Raw genomic sequence first — 14573 nt, forward strand, 5'->3', positions numbered from 1 at the left:
CTTGCCTGTCTCAGAGGGACATATTTACTCATCACTCGCAACAACTGTTCCTTAAACAGTCTCCACGTCTATAGTTCCCTTACCATGGAACAATTGCTCCCAGTCCATGCTTCCTAACTCATGTCTAATCGCGTCATAGTTTCCTCTTCCCCAATTAAATATCCTCCCATTTTGCCTAATCCTCTCCTTCTCCATAGCTATGCAGAATGTGAGGCAGTTATGGTCACTTATGGTGCTAATAATGCCAAAGCTTCAGGTACAGTTCCTACTAACCTCCTCAATACCGCCCCCCTCCCCAGTTTGTCATGAGCCCATGCGTGAGGATGCTTAACATTCAAACCTGAGTTAGACAGATCTTTAGTCTACAAGGGAGTTAGTCTGAGGGCTATTGCAGGGAGGGGGGCATACAGGCTGACACAGTGATGGATAGGAAAGTAAGTTTGAAGTGGCTGTCAAGACTACAAAGGTATAAGGATAGTGTCAGTGAATGGGCAAAATTTTGGAAGATGGAGAATGCTGTGGGAGAAGTTGAAATTTTCCATTTTGGCAGGGAGAATATAAAAATTGGACATTGTTTAAATGAAGAGAGACTGCAGAGTTCTGCAGTATGAGTGTGATCTGGGTGTCCTGGCACATGAGTGACAGAAGCATCATATGCAGATGCAGCAAGCGATTAAGGAGGTGGTTGAATGTTGTATAAAAGTAGGACACTTTTGTGACAACCATAGAGGGTCTTAGTGAGACTACATCTGGAGTACTCTGTCCATTTTTGACCCCCTTACTTAAAAAAGGATACAAGTATAATAGAAACAATTCAGAGAATGTTCGCTTGACTGATTCCTGGTGTGAAAGGGTTAACTTACGTGGAATGGTTGTACAGGCTGGATCTATAAATGTTGAAGGTAACAATAATTAAAAGTGATCTCAATGCAATACATAAGATCCTATAAAAACTTCACAGGGTGAATATTGCGTCGGTGTTTGCCCTTGTGGGGGCAGTCTAGATCTTTTTCTCTCTGAACCTCATCAGAATGCCCCATCGACATTAATTCTGTTTCTTTACACAAAGATTACCTCACCTATTGAGTTTTTCCTGCTTTTTTTGTTCTCATTGTAATGTCATTTTAGAGAAATATAGACATATTTATTGTTCTCCACAGAAAGCGACAATTTCCTCCCCAACATGTTTCACTACCATGAGAATGCTCAAGTGTTCGATGAGAAAGGTACAAACATAGTCCACAAACATGAGTAGAAATCATCCTTCCCCATACTCATGATACTTCTTAAACTTAAACTCAGTCAAAGTGAGTTGTTCTCAAATAAAAACATGTCAGAAATGCTCAGAATGTCAATTAACATCTGGAATAAAAAGGCTAACATCACATTAGAACAGTCTCACCCAACATGTTTATTAATCTTCCTCTTTCACTTTCTAGGTAATCTTCAGCATTGTTGAAGCAGTGCCTGTATTTCTTATTTATTTATATATCTCTGAGCTAGTTTATACTTGGCTTGTTTCAGCCAAATTCGGATCTAATAGATTCATTGCCCTAAGCTTGTAACTTGGTTAAATTCATTTCTTCACAATGTTAAATTCCGCTGTTATTTCCCACCAGTATTCCTGACAAAGTGATGAGCATTTCATTTCTTTTAATTAGAATAAATACAATTTTTTAATTAGGAAAAATGAATTCATTACAATTCTTTGCACCTGTGCTATGTTAAAGTAGGCTTCCGATGGGCGTACACTTTCTTGACGCCTTGTTCAAAATATTCTTTAACAATTATATCAATATTAAAAGTTTTGAGCATTTTCTGTGCTGGAAGTATTTCACAAGTTAGATCCTTTTGGAAACAGCAGATTCCATAAGATTATTCATGCATTCCTCCAGCAGCCTTGTTGCAGATGAAACATTGTTACCTGCATGATCCCAACTCTGCACCCATTGTCAATGAGGGTTTGATTTTTATTTGTTTTACAAGGAGAATGAGCCTTCAAGAGGTGAGCAGTAATTTGAATTGAACAATTGCATTATTCTGGATTCATAATAAAAAAACAAATTCATCACTGCCAATAAACCCAGAGAGTGATTTACACAGAACATTTTTGACAACAGCTGTTGAATGGGTTCTAGCAGGCTGTAACAAGAACCATGTGAAATAGTCTGTGATAATGATGAAGTGGATGAATTGTAAACATTTTCTTTGTATGTCTGAGTGTTCCAGGCCTTGGTTGGGGGAGTTATGGGTGTGCTGAAAGTGCGCAGCTGTAAAGCACCATATTAAGTCCAAGCAGAAAGATGTGGAAGGGTAGCAGTGACAATATTAGCATCTATACTGGTGCTTCAAAGTTATTTCTGTGTCAGATTTGGCTCCAAATGGACTTCATGGATTCTCTTTGGTGTGGACGACATGTGAGAGTTTGAGGTAAGAGGTCAGCTTCTGGATTTTGGGAACAGGCTGGGGAGGGTATGAATGACTTAGATCAGTAGATCCCATCCTTTTCAGTTTCAAGGCCCTCATCAATGTGATAGAGAATTCCACAGCTCACCCACTGAATTAGTTGCATGTAAACATCACATTTACATGCATTGACTATGCCAGAATAGGAATGGAGTCACTGAGTGATCAGCGGGACTCCTCCATGTCAGCCCACATATCTCACCTTGTCGTTTCAACACCGGTTGAAAACCAGAGATTTATAGTCACTGAAGCAGTTTAGAAATATTGGTTGGTATTTACTGTTTAACGACAATATTTATCGTTGATTTGAAACTCCGAAACCAGTGGTCGTGATTCTGATTAACTTTCCTTAAGGATCAATGTTCATCATCTTTGGAAAAAGAGGAATACATTTTTTTTGATGCAAGTTACTTTATATGCAGACACATAGCTGTGCTAAGGGCGGGAGTAGGCCATCCTCCCTCTCCAGCCTGCTCCGCATTTGAAATGATCATGGCTGATCTTATGCTATAATCTACCCCACCACCAGTATGCACCACCCCCCCCCCCCCAAAGCTTTGGGTCCTGACAACATTGCGACTATTGTATAGAACATGTATGCAGCAGAATTTGCTGTGCTCCAAGGCACACTGTTCCAACACAGCTACAAAATTGCCATCTACCCAACAATGTAGAAAATTGACCAGATATGTCCTCCACAAAAAGCAGCATGATTCCAACCCAGCTAAACATTGCCCTTTCAGTCAACTCCTAACCATCAGCAAAGTGATGGAAGGGGTTGTCAGTAGTGCAATCAAGCAGCATTCACAAAGGAATAACCTGCTCAGTGATGCCCAGATTGGTTTCTGCCAGGGTCACTCAGTTCCTCACCGCATTACAATCTTGGTTCAAACATGTACGAAAGGGCTGAACTCCAGAGGTGAGGTGATAGTGACAGCCCTTGACGTTTGGACAGTGCTGAGCTGGGGAGCTCAAGCAGTTATGCTGGAGCCTCCAGCAACAGATGGTGGCAGTGAAGGAAGGCAGCTGGAGAAGTGGAATGGATTGTCTGTGGAGTGAAAGGGTAACTGTAGGGGAGGCATGGTCATGGAAGGAAAGAGGACAAATACAAAGGATTCCACAGTTCAATGTAAACTACAATTTCGTTCCATGTAAAACCTGTGACTACTTTAATGTTTTTAATTACCCAATGCCAGTAGAATAAAGGATGATCTTCATGACTTTTGGAACGTCAATGTATTTCAAGTTCAATATTTCTCTAGCAGCCACCTTGTTGAACTCAGTGAGGCAAACACAAGTTCAGATGGAGCCATTAGATTTGGGTATGGTAACCATTCCCAAACACCACACAGCTGGATTTTTCATCGGGGAAATGATACCAGTTCTGGTAATCTCCTGTTGTTGTTTCTCAGCTTGTTCCTTTAAAGGATATGGAAACTTCGAGTGTGTAAATGCATATTAATTTAGCATTTTCTTTTGAGTGTGATGCTATGTTCAGTTTTGAGCTTCTCTACTACTGTAAACAATTTAGGGTATACATGTTCAAAGGTACCCTTAATTCTTTACTGTTTAATCTCTTTGACTTTTTAAAGAATGTTTAGGGCAAGACATACATTCATACTAGAGTGAAAATTCTTCATTGTGAAATATGTTTGAGTTCTCTGCTATTTATTATGTTTGTAGAGTTTCATGTGGCATGTCTTTAATCTTAAGTATTGCACTGTTGGACCTTTGTAATTGCACTGCTGTAGGCTGTAGACAATGATTCTTTGAATTATGTTATGCTCTGGAACGCTATCTGATAATAAACCTTGGGAACTCAGTGGATTTTGCCGATCTCCCATGACTAGGTTGATCTTTGCCGCTAAGAATTTTTCTGTGCTGTTCAAAACAAAAAAAGTCACACTGGACTTGAAGCATTAGTTATCTCTCTCTCTCTCTGCCCAGATGCTGCCAGAGCTGCTGAGTTTCTCCAAGACTATGTTTTTATTTCACACTTCCAGCATCTGCAGTATTTTGATTTTATTTGAATGTCTAAATCTGAGCTTGCTTTGGACCATCTCTGAAATTAAATCTTCATGACAATATTATTTCTGTTGCCGTGCCTTCTGAATGTAATTGTTTACTTGCCTTTTTTTAAATATTTTCATTCTGTCGTATAGTAATGCTGCTACTGTGTACTGTTTTATTGGAAGCCATTCTTGGGCTTTCGGAATCAAAATGGAAAATTTTCAACTTTTACAAGTAGAATAGAGGATTCCCATCTACTGTAAGAAAGTGGAGCATGTACAGCTTTTGTGCTGATTTTTTTTTCATGAATCCCATTCATTGCAGCCCTAAATAAGACCATAAGACCAGAAGAAATAGAGACAAGGATAGGCCATTTGGCTCCTTGAGCCTGCTGTTCCATACAATAGGATCATGGCTGATTAATCCTTGATTTCTGATTGATTAAGAATCTAGCGATTTCAGCCTTAAATATACACAAGGACTGTACCCCCACAGCTATCTGTGGCAGAGTTCCAAAGACAAAGGAATGATTTCTGTTCCTATTGGCTTCACTAACTGAATCCTGAGGTTTTTTTTTAAATAAAAGTTGCTGTTCACTTCATGGTTTTAATAAATCAATCCTGTATTTTGCAGCTTCATAGAAGAATGGTGATGCTTTACCTGATTTCTCCCAACAATTCCCACTGTTTGTGCACTACTAATAATCCCTGCTCATTCGCCATCCTTCCCTGGAAGGATCCAGCCATCTGTGTGGCTGATATAATGGATCTCAAGCCTTTTCTGTGGCTTTAGTCGCTCCTGACTTTCTTCTTCCAGTAGACTTTGTCTGCTTAAGCTTCTAATTTACTCCTCTCTGTCTTTAATTCTGGCTTTTTAACGTTTGTGGATCAATGGTCTTGTTGTAAGTTGCTTCTGTGGCCTTTTATGTCTCCTATGGTTGCCGTGTCTCGTGGTGTCTGTTGCTGTGATGGCGACGCTCTGTCTGAACTGTAAGTACTTTATTCACTTCTAGCTTTCTAGCTTGTAAACTGAACCTTGTTGTTCGGAAAGTTTCCCCTTGCCCACGAGGGATTTCAGCTTTCCTCATGGAGCCTCTGATATCCATTCACTCTCTGGCCTTGACTCAAAAGATTCAGATTGTTGGCACCTAATTCAATCTCTCACCTTTTAAGGTTTGACTCATGTTGCAGCTTCATGGGGTTTCTAGCTTGCTGCGGTGCCTCTCTCATTGGGTGGGGAAGTGCTTTCTATTCTTCAGCTGAGATTCTGCTTTATAGAGTCTTGCCACGTGGTTCTCCTCTGCAGTTTGTGAATGTTTTGCGCTTTCCCCTGCTGGCTGTCTGCACGAGCAGCCTTCTCCAAGTTATGTCTGAAGAACCTTCAGATATCAGGCGTTCTGTGTGCCGCAGCTAAGTGGGATCTGCACTGTTTACCCCCATGTTGGAAGGTGAATCTTCACTATAGCTTGTCACAGTGGAAGATCCATCTGACAGATTTGCTGCCAATATCATCTTTATCTCCTATGTTAATTTTGTTCATAGGATGCTAAATATTGACACGTTAAAGGTAACAAAATGAGCTGGTGCTGAAAATTGATTAGTTCGTTTAAAATGCACATAAAGGATATAAAATAATTGCATCTAAAGGCTGTTGTGGCCCAGTGGTAGTGTTCCTGGCACTGAATGAGGAGACCCATGCTCAAGTCCCAGTCACTCCTGGGGTGTGCCAAAACACATCTGAATTGGTTGATTAAAAATATCTATGTGACTGTTCTAGAAAAGAAGTAGGAAAATGGGACTGAATAATATCAACATCGCATTAGGGCCTACACTCAGCATGAGTCGAGAGGATCTGTGTTAAGTACCTGGATTACACCTTATGCTAAAAAGATACATATAAAGAGCTCTTGTGGTGCTGTGGTACTGTCCCTACCTCTGAGACAGGAGCACCGGGTTCAAGACTGACATACTTCAAAGGTATGTTATAGCACCTCTTAGAGAATATCTAAAAATACAGATAAAGAAAAGCCAACCAAGGGAGCAGAGCATACTTGGATGGAGTAGCAAGCTCTGTGTAATGAAATAAAGAAGCTCTTCCAAAGTGCATTGGCTTTTCCTGTCTGCTTCACAAATAGCTCAAGTCACCTTTAATGATGTGTGTGAAGAAACTCTCCTTGACCAAACAAGAGTAGCTGATTTGCCTTTTGCTGACCCTGCACATTTATGTAAGTATTGCACATTTGTATGTACCATTGGTACTAAACGCTTTTTACATGCCATGGTTCCTTACCTTGTTGAGAGAGAGAGAGAGACATCTATATTCCATTCTCACACAAACAGATTTATAGGCAGCCTTAAGCCTCAGCTTTTTGCTATAGCAAACAGCAGGTTTGACATAAATCCCAGAATTCCACTCCCTTGTTGCTTTTCTTTACCATGCCTTATTCCTAAGATTTCTCACTGTACTTGCCTACAAAGATGGAAATCTAATAATGTCATGGTATTTGTGAACCCAGAGGTTAGATGTTAATTTCTTATAATGAAGTTAGACTTTAACCATTAGCATTGTGGTTAGCAACTAACAATCTTGCAGAGATATTTTTAACCTGATCTTAAGTGGGTTTTTTTCTTGCAATACACTTGAATTATCATAAGAAAAAGGAACAACAGTAGTTTGGCTGAATGAATAGATATTTCAAATTTTGATGAGATGTTGGATATCTGCTAGTATTTGCTAAACAGGCATTCATTTGTTGATAATTGAAAGGAGCAGTTAATGGCACCAAGGAAATAAATACATAAAGCTCTTTGTTGTGTGGTATATCCTTGCCCATCCTAATGTACATACTCCCAGTCAGTATTAGAAGTGTTTGTGTGGGAGCTTCATAAAGTTTCTTTTAAGTCCAATGTGTGATTACCAATTTCTTGGAAAAAAGCAGCTTGATGAGAATGAGGGAGAACCTTTTCAGGAATACAGTGTATTTTGGTAAATGGAATAAGAAGAGCACATAAACAATGATCAGTAAAGGACCTCAGAGATGGCAAGAGATTTTTAGTGTTTGCAAATACAAGCATATGGATCAAAGGTGAGTAAATAGAGTTAAGGTACAGATCAGTCATGATCTGAAAGAAGGCCACAATGAACTAAGGGGCTAAGAGGCCTCCTCTATGATTCGAGTACACAAATCGCTAAAAATAGGAAAAGAAAATAATGAAGCTGTGGAAAGAGACATGTGATACCAGATTTTTTGAATAGAAGTGAAAGTACAAAAGCAAAGAACATTGCCAAATCATTGTCTAGTCTGCAGTTCCTGTCTAATCAGATAAAAGGGAAAATGCTGTAATATTATGCCCAGTTTGGAGGTTCCTTATTGTAAAAATGTCAAGGACATTGAGAAGGTGCAGGAGAGATTCAAGGATGAAAAGGTTTAATTAGGAGCGGACATTGTATATTCTGGGGATGTTTTCGAATGAATGGAGAGTGTTCAGAGGAGGTACAAAGGAGCTGTTCAAATCTGAAATGTTTTGATGACGTACCTTGGGAAAAGGACTGGTGCTTCTGGTTGGTGACTTAGGAACAGAGGGCACAATTCAAGACTGTCACTGAAATGTTAGGCTTGGACTGAAATTTATCGCTTGCCAGAATAGTGGTGGCAGCAGAATGTGTTTATATGATAATACTGTAGGAAATAAGGAAACAAAAAGGGAGGCAAATTCTATTTCAGAGAACTGGTGTAGGATGATGGATGGAACAGTCTCTTTTGTGCTGTAAAGTTGGATCAGTCAGCTGCATTTGTTCCTGAAATTCTGGATCAAAATACTTGACTCTCTTTGTCAGCCCTGTCCTCAATTTCAGCATAACAGACACTGAAGTGTTAATTGCTAACAAAGTAACATGACTGGCAAGGGAGTAAGTGGCATCATTAAATAGGCATTATAAACTCTGCTCACTCTGGATATACATATTAAGAAAGAACAAATATTAGCAAAAGCATTCTTGCTGCAAAGTTTTGCTTGTTGTGATCTTGACTACTATCTTATTTGCTACGTTGCAGGATCGTGTGTTTTATAATTTTGCTGATGTTTTGTTAATGCCAAACAACCCCTTTTCAACAATCTTCTTATTAACTTGAGGTCAGTTTAATATATTCCGACTCAGCCAACCAAAACTCCTGGTGTATGCAGGCTAATTAAGAGGCAGATCATCAATAACTAGGCTGCAGCAATAAATTTTAAAATAACATGAGAAAGAGAAATGATATAAATAAAATACTTCCCAGACTTCAAAACTTTTTTATTACACCAACAAAACTCCTAATACGCCTGGGAGCGAGCTGTATGTTTCAATCTGCAGCACAGTGATAGCTCAAAGACAGATGAACAGATCACGATCTGTATCACATCAGGCAGTAAACAGTAAAAGTAGTTATACAGTTGAATGCAGAGGTTTCCCCTCCCTACGAGATATTTTCTTTAACCTTCTGGGATTATTGTGATTAAAACTGAGTTGAGACAATGAGCAAGATTTTCCACTTTGTCAAAACTGTGCGCACATTAATGACAGACAATATTCACGCATATTCTGAGTAAAATGAAGTCACCTTGTCATTTTTTTGGGGTCATCTGAGTTTCAGTACTCGAGAGGAGCTTGAGAAGATAATAATGCCTGTAATCGGGAGCTCACTATTTGGGGCTGTGGGAAATTCCATGCTATTGCAGCAACTGCAAGATGTGGTTTGCTGGGAAATATTGCCCCTGGACTTTGTGGTCAAAATTTGAAACAATAGTTGTCTCTATTAATTATACTTACAGCTGCCCACAGACTCTTCATTGGCTTTTCATGTAACTTCCAGTTAATAGTGATCCTTTCCAGTATGTGCCTATCTGTGTGTGTCTGTATGAGAGAGAGAGAGAGAGAGAGAGTGAGCGAGCAGGGTGAGTAATAGCCCAGTCTGTCGGCTAATCACATTGTGAATGCCTGAGTATGGATTTTTCAATCTATAGCAGAAAGCATGGGTACAAATATTTAATTTATTGTAAGGTTGCAGACAGAAGATGGAACAAGTGAGAGGAATTGAATTTTGGGGAAAAATAGAAGGGATGGGGAAAAAAAACAGAAGAATAGTTTCTAAAAACGAATTTCCAATCAAGATCGAAATGAATGACACTGTACTTGTAAAGAGTAAATTTTCAGTACCAGAGAGTTGTGTTATCCATTGACCACACTATAAAAAAATCAACTTATGTTTAAACGGACAAGTCATAACTTTTCCTATTTTGTGGGTAGCTAGTGGGTAAGTACCATACTTCATGCCCTTACATGTGGTTCAGTTTCAAGTCTCTCAATGAGATATTGATGGAGCACAGTTTGTGGGAGAGCAGAGCAGACAACATGCTGAAATCCATTTTCACTGTGTGTTTGTGTGTGTCTGTGAGAGTGTGAGCAAGTCTGTGTGCGTCTGTGTGAGTCTGTGTGCATCTCTGCATCGTGTGTGCCTGTGTCTTTGTGTCAGTGTGCACGAATATTGGACATTTCCATCTCATACTGAGCACCGATAGACATTGATTTGACATTATTCTTAATGTAGAGTCCAAGTGAATGGGTCATTTTTTGACATCACAAAACAGTTACTTAGAAATAAGGTTTGAACTTGTAATTATGCTTCTGAATGAAAGAATTGATAGATAATTGTAGATGGATGCTTCCTGTTTTTTCACTTCTGTTTACATATATTCAGTGTCACTATCTTCTATACCACAAATACATTCAAATATCTACAGGAGGGCTGTGAGTCTCTAGTTAAATTTAGAAGCAAGTGGCATTCTTCATTATAAAGTTAAGCAGTAAAGGACCACACTGCGAAGTTTCACAGACAGTCCCAGAAGAAGAACGGCACTGAAGCAATTATTGGATTCCAGGGATCGTACCAGAGCTGTAAGAGCCAGCAGAGCACCCTGCTTGGCAACTCAGGCTCAGAATTATTATAGTGACCTTCCTAGGCTAGTGGTGGTAAGCAGTACTCAGTAAAAACCTTACATTGACTCAAATGATCAATGCTTCTGCTTGCTGACATTTGACTGGTACCAATGTTTCTTCACTCACAAGCCAACTCTGACCTTTTACATCCCAAGACATTGCCCGAATTTGAGAAAATCCCAAAGGATGGAGAAAATTGGTGCCTTCAATATCTGCTAGTCCTTTGAAAGTGACCTCTGGACTGGAGTTTTACAGCTGCCATGTCTTCTCCCCCCAAAGCAAAGGGAGGGTACAAAAGTGGGCTGAATTGGTAGGGAGACGCTGTGGTCATTGCCATCCATTGAGTGGCATTTTACCAGTGACGGAGTCTAGGGTAGGCTGCCTACTTGCCCTTGGGTCAGCTCAAAGCTCTTAAATGTCTGAAGGGAAATTTGATGACCTCTTCCCACTGCCAGTGGCTGCCAACAATGGATGACATTGTGCCACCAACAATGGATGGTCATTGTGCCACCAACAATAGATGGGCTTTGTTCCACCAACAATAGATGGGCTTTGTTCCACCAACAATAGATGGGCTTTGTGCCACCAATAAAAGATGGGCATTCTGCCACCTGGGAATCAGTAATATCTGACAAGCTCGATTGCCAGGCCTGCAAATGTCTACAAGTTCAAAGGCAAAGATAAAGTCACATGTCTTATCATACCATAGGGCTGCTCTCTCATTAGAGAGTGATCACTGGTTTAATCTGACGGTCACCACACTTTAGGCAAGGGTAGCGGCTGAGAAGGAAAGTGCTTCATGGCAACTTTGGTGTGGGAATTGAACCTACACTGTTGGCATCATTCTGTAAAGCAAACCAGCTGTTCTGATAACTGAGCTGACATCCCTCCACCCCTCCCTCCACCACAACCATCACAGACATCCAGCCTTCATGAAGGGGGCCTTGGAAGCCAGGGCTGCTGACATTTAGCAGCACCAGGACATTAAAAACTGGAGCCGGTGGAGGTGGGTTTGGCCAAAACTTTCAGTCCCTAATTACAACCCTGTCGAAGCCTGGCCATTGTTTATTTTTGTCACTGGCTAGCCATCCTGTTCACTTGTGGAGTTTGGCATAGGCCCATCATGGCCCTGTATCAAGGCAACAATTTCGGTCCAAGAGGAAAAGGGCCAGGATGTCATCTCAATGCATTAATCATGTTTTTGCACCATACTCAAACAACAAGGGGCAAAATATCAAATGTATCAGCTGATGTGTTATAGACAGTTTATAATCAATTTACTCAGAGATTTCATTAAACGCCTCTGGAGCAAATGGGCCTTAAACCTTGGCCTCCTGGCCCAGAGGTTGGGAAACTACTGCAGTTAAGTTATATTCTTATTGATTTGCCTCCATTCTTGTGAATTTGACTGATAATTTAATTAAAATTATTTAAGTAAATCTTGACTTTCATACTCCTTCAAGTAGAAAATCTGATCAAAAATAAATTGAGATTAAAGCAAAACTATTATCTGTATTGTTGAGATGTGTGACAGAAGTATGGCATTCAAATTCTATATATCCAACCCCTACCCAGTATTATATCTTTCATTACAACTGTAGGTGTGTGGAGAGGTTGACCCATCAGTGCATGGTACAAACAATAAGCCATTATTTCAAACCTGGCCTTGTACTTTGTTGTGTGAGATGTGTGAGTAATTTTTGAGTTATAGAAGATAACTGCAGCTTTATCGTTTGAGTGATGTCTGACTAGGAGTTTGGAACAACGGTATAAATTCAGTGTTTGTGGAGGTAGAACAGTGAGGACTTTTGTTAGAATCTTCCAGTTCTGAGGCTGTGTTCATACAAAGTGAGGACTTTGGAAAGGACTGGCACTGATGTTTTGAAATCGTGAACTCAATGTCTGGTTAAATTGGTGGTGTCTAGTAATATCGTTTATTCTGATGACCAAGAATCAATCTGAATGAACCTTCCTTCAACACCTACAGCAGGCTTTCAGCTCTATTTTCTAATAATTTCTTCATTCCGTTGCACAAGTTACTATGTATGGAACACATCGTTCTCCATACTTCTGTAATTTAGCTTCTATGAAATTGTTTGAAATTTACCATTCATCATTGAAGTAACGTCAGCCTTTCCTAATCTCCAGCACATTCCCCAGTGCGCACTCCCCCCAAAGTCCCTGCCCCACACTCAACCTCTTCTCTCACGCTACCCCTACCTCTTCAACAGCATAAGGAACATTTTCGCAACCATATTGAATAAGGAATAATTCATAACAAGTGTTTCATTCCAGATGTTTTCTTATTTAATTTCCCCTGGCTGTGCTGAAATAGTGATTTATTTGCCAGATTATTGTTCTGCTGGTACTGGTTACTCTCGAAATGTCTGTCAGCTTGATGATAGTGTGAACTGACCAGTAAATATAGCAAGAGAATTTACCGTGGGGCATCAGAATGGAGCTTCACAATCTCTGAGCTTTCCATGCTATATGGACTCTGTAGCAGGAGATGTCTTGCTGTTATGGGCAATCTTTACTCTTTTGTTTTGCCTGGTGTTAGCAGGTTGGATATGGTCATTCACATTAATGTCCCATTAGTGCATGTGATAAGATTCATGCCCTATCTTTGTGTGCCCATGTCAGTTTCAGGTGATGGGTGTCATTTAATCCATTGAAATAAAGGGAAACCAAATTGCTAATTTAGGTGGTAACTGACTAGTGGCTACGAGTGCAACCTTTAACTACATGGCACTGTTGAAGCCACAATCTTCTGAAGAGTTATTAGGGACAGGTAATAAATGCTGGCCCAGCCAGTGCCACTCATGTCTCACAAGTGAATGAAAAATGACACAACTAATATTGTTACATTTTAGGGGAAGCTGTTCAAGAATGGGGACGAGAGAGGAGGGGAGGAAAACTAGGAAGAGGCTTAAGTAGAGCATAAGTACCAACATGGACTGGTTGTGTTGAATGGCCTGTTCTAAGCCATTTCTTCTACAAAATCCCATGCAAGTAAGTATGCACACAGAGTGATCCAATTTGCCACTTCCATGGTATCTACACCTTTCATGATTATGACCAGACATCTAGTGCTTCACTTTGCTTGTTGTAACTGCAGCCTGCTTCACTGTGACAAGTCTACTGATTATGTGCTGGAATTTCTCTGCTACACCCAACTTCCCTGTAAATTTGGGTTCTCAAATTCCTGGGCAGCTGATACTGGGACACTCACTTTATTGATCAGCAGCCAAAATGTCAAAATTGCCTGGTGGAGTGGGTAGAGGAGAGAGTATCACAACTTTGAAGGTAAAGTAAATACATAGATTTGAGGATGCAACGGGATGGTGGGAGAAAGTGAGGCAGCAGGATTAATTTGGAATAACTACTGCTGGACTGAATGGTCCCTGTCCTTGCTCTGAAGTGCTGGCTTCAAGTTGATATTTTCCTGCAACAGCCGTTAGACATTGATTATGAGTATAGGCTGATGACTGTTCTCCATCCCACTGACCCATTTAAGGCCAATGCTAGTAACACTGTGTATCTAAAGAACAAGCCTTCCCATCTGTCTGTTTAAAACTGCTATCAGTCAGAGGGTACATTTATTCAAGAGGCTGAGCCAACACTAATGTGAACAGCTCTATGACTAGTTATCAGTTTTGGTTTGTTTGAGGGCAGTGATGGGATGCAGGATAAAAAAAAGTCACTAAATACGTCAGTTGAGAATTTAAACTCACCTCGTCAAAGGAAAAAAATTGAAAGTGTTTCCATTTTGAAATGAAAGGCTTATTTTATCATTGTTTTGCTTACTTCATGATGTAAATAAAATAAATGGTTGACTGGCAGTTGTGTGATATCTTTTCTGGTCACCTGGAAAAACTTTTACCCCGTGGACTTATCCATTCATGGAATAAATCTTCACCAACAATGTACTGTTGCTATTCTATTGTGTCCTGTCTGAAATGACTTGGCTGGAAATATGGCTACATGATCCGATGTCTTTCGTAACCTGTCAGAAACATGATGGAAGGCTGAACAGATTTCTATTCCACATCAAGCAGTACCAACCAATGCCTCCAGCTCATATGGAAACCCTGCTCCCAACACATTATCGCAACAATTTG

General features: G+C 40.1%; 1 protein-coding gene across 6 annotated transcripts in view; it reads left to right on the forward strand.

Moving 5' to 3' along the window:
• LOC125465563 (serine/threonine-protein kinase Nek6-like) overlaps window positions 1-14573 on the forward strand; it is a 269602-nt gene that overhangs the window by 56748 nt on the left and 198281 nt on the right. The window contains exon 1 of one of the 6 annotated variants that reach the window (XM_048559237.2): window positions 13373-13464. The exons of the other annotated variants lie outside the window; for them this stretch is intronic. The gene's annotated coding sequence lies outside the window, so the exon portion shown is untranslated. Of the gene's footprint in view, window positions 1-13372; window positions 13465-14573 lie in introns of those variants that run through there. 6 annotated transcript variants of the gene reach the window in all.

Source organism: Stegostoma tigrinum, chromosome 29 (assembly GCF_030684315.1).
Source record: "Stegostoma tigrinum isolate sSteTig4 chromosome 29, sSteTig4.hap1, whole genome shotgun sequence".
NCBI classification, from domain to species: Eukaryota; Metazoa; Chordata; class Chondrichthyes; order Orectolobiformes; family Stegostomatidae; genus Stegostoma; species Stegostoma tigrinum.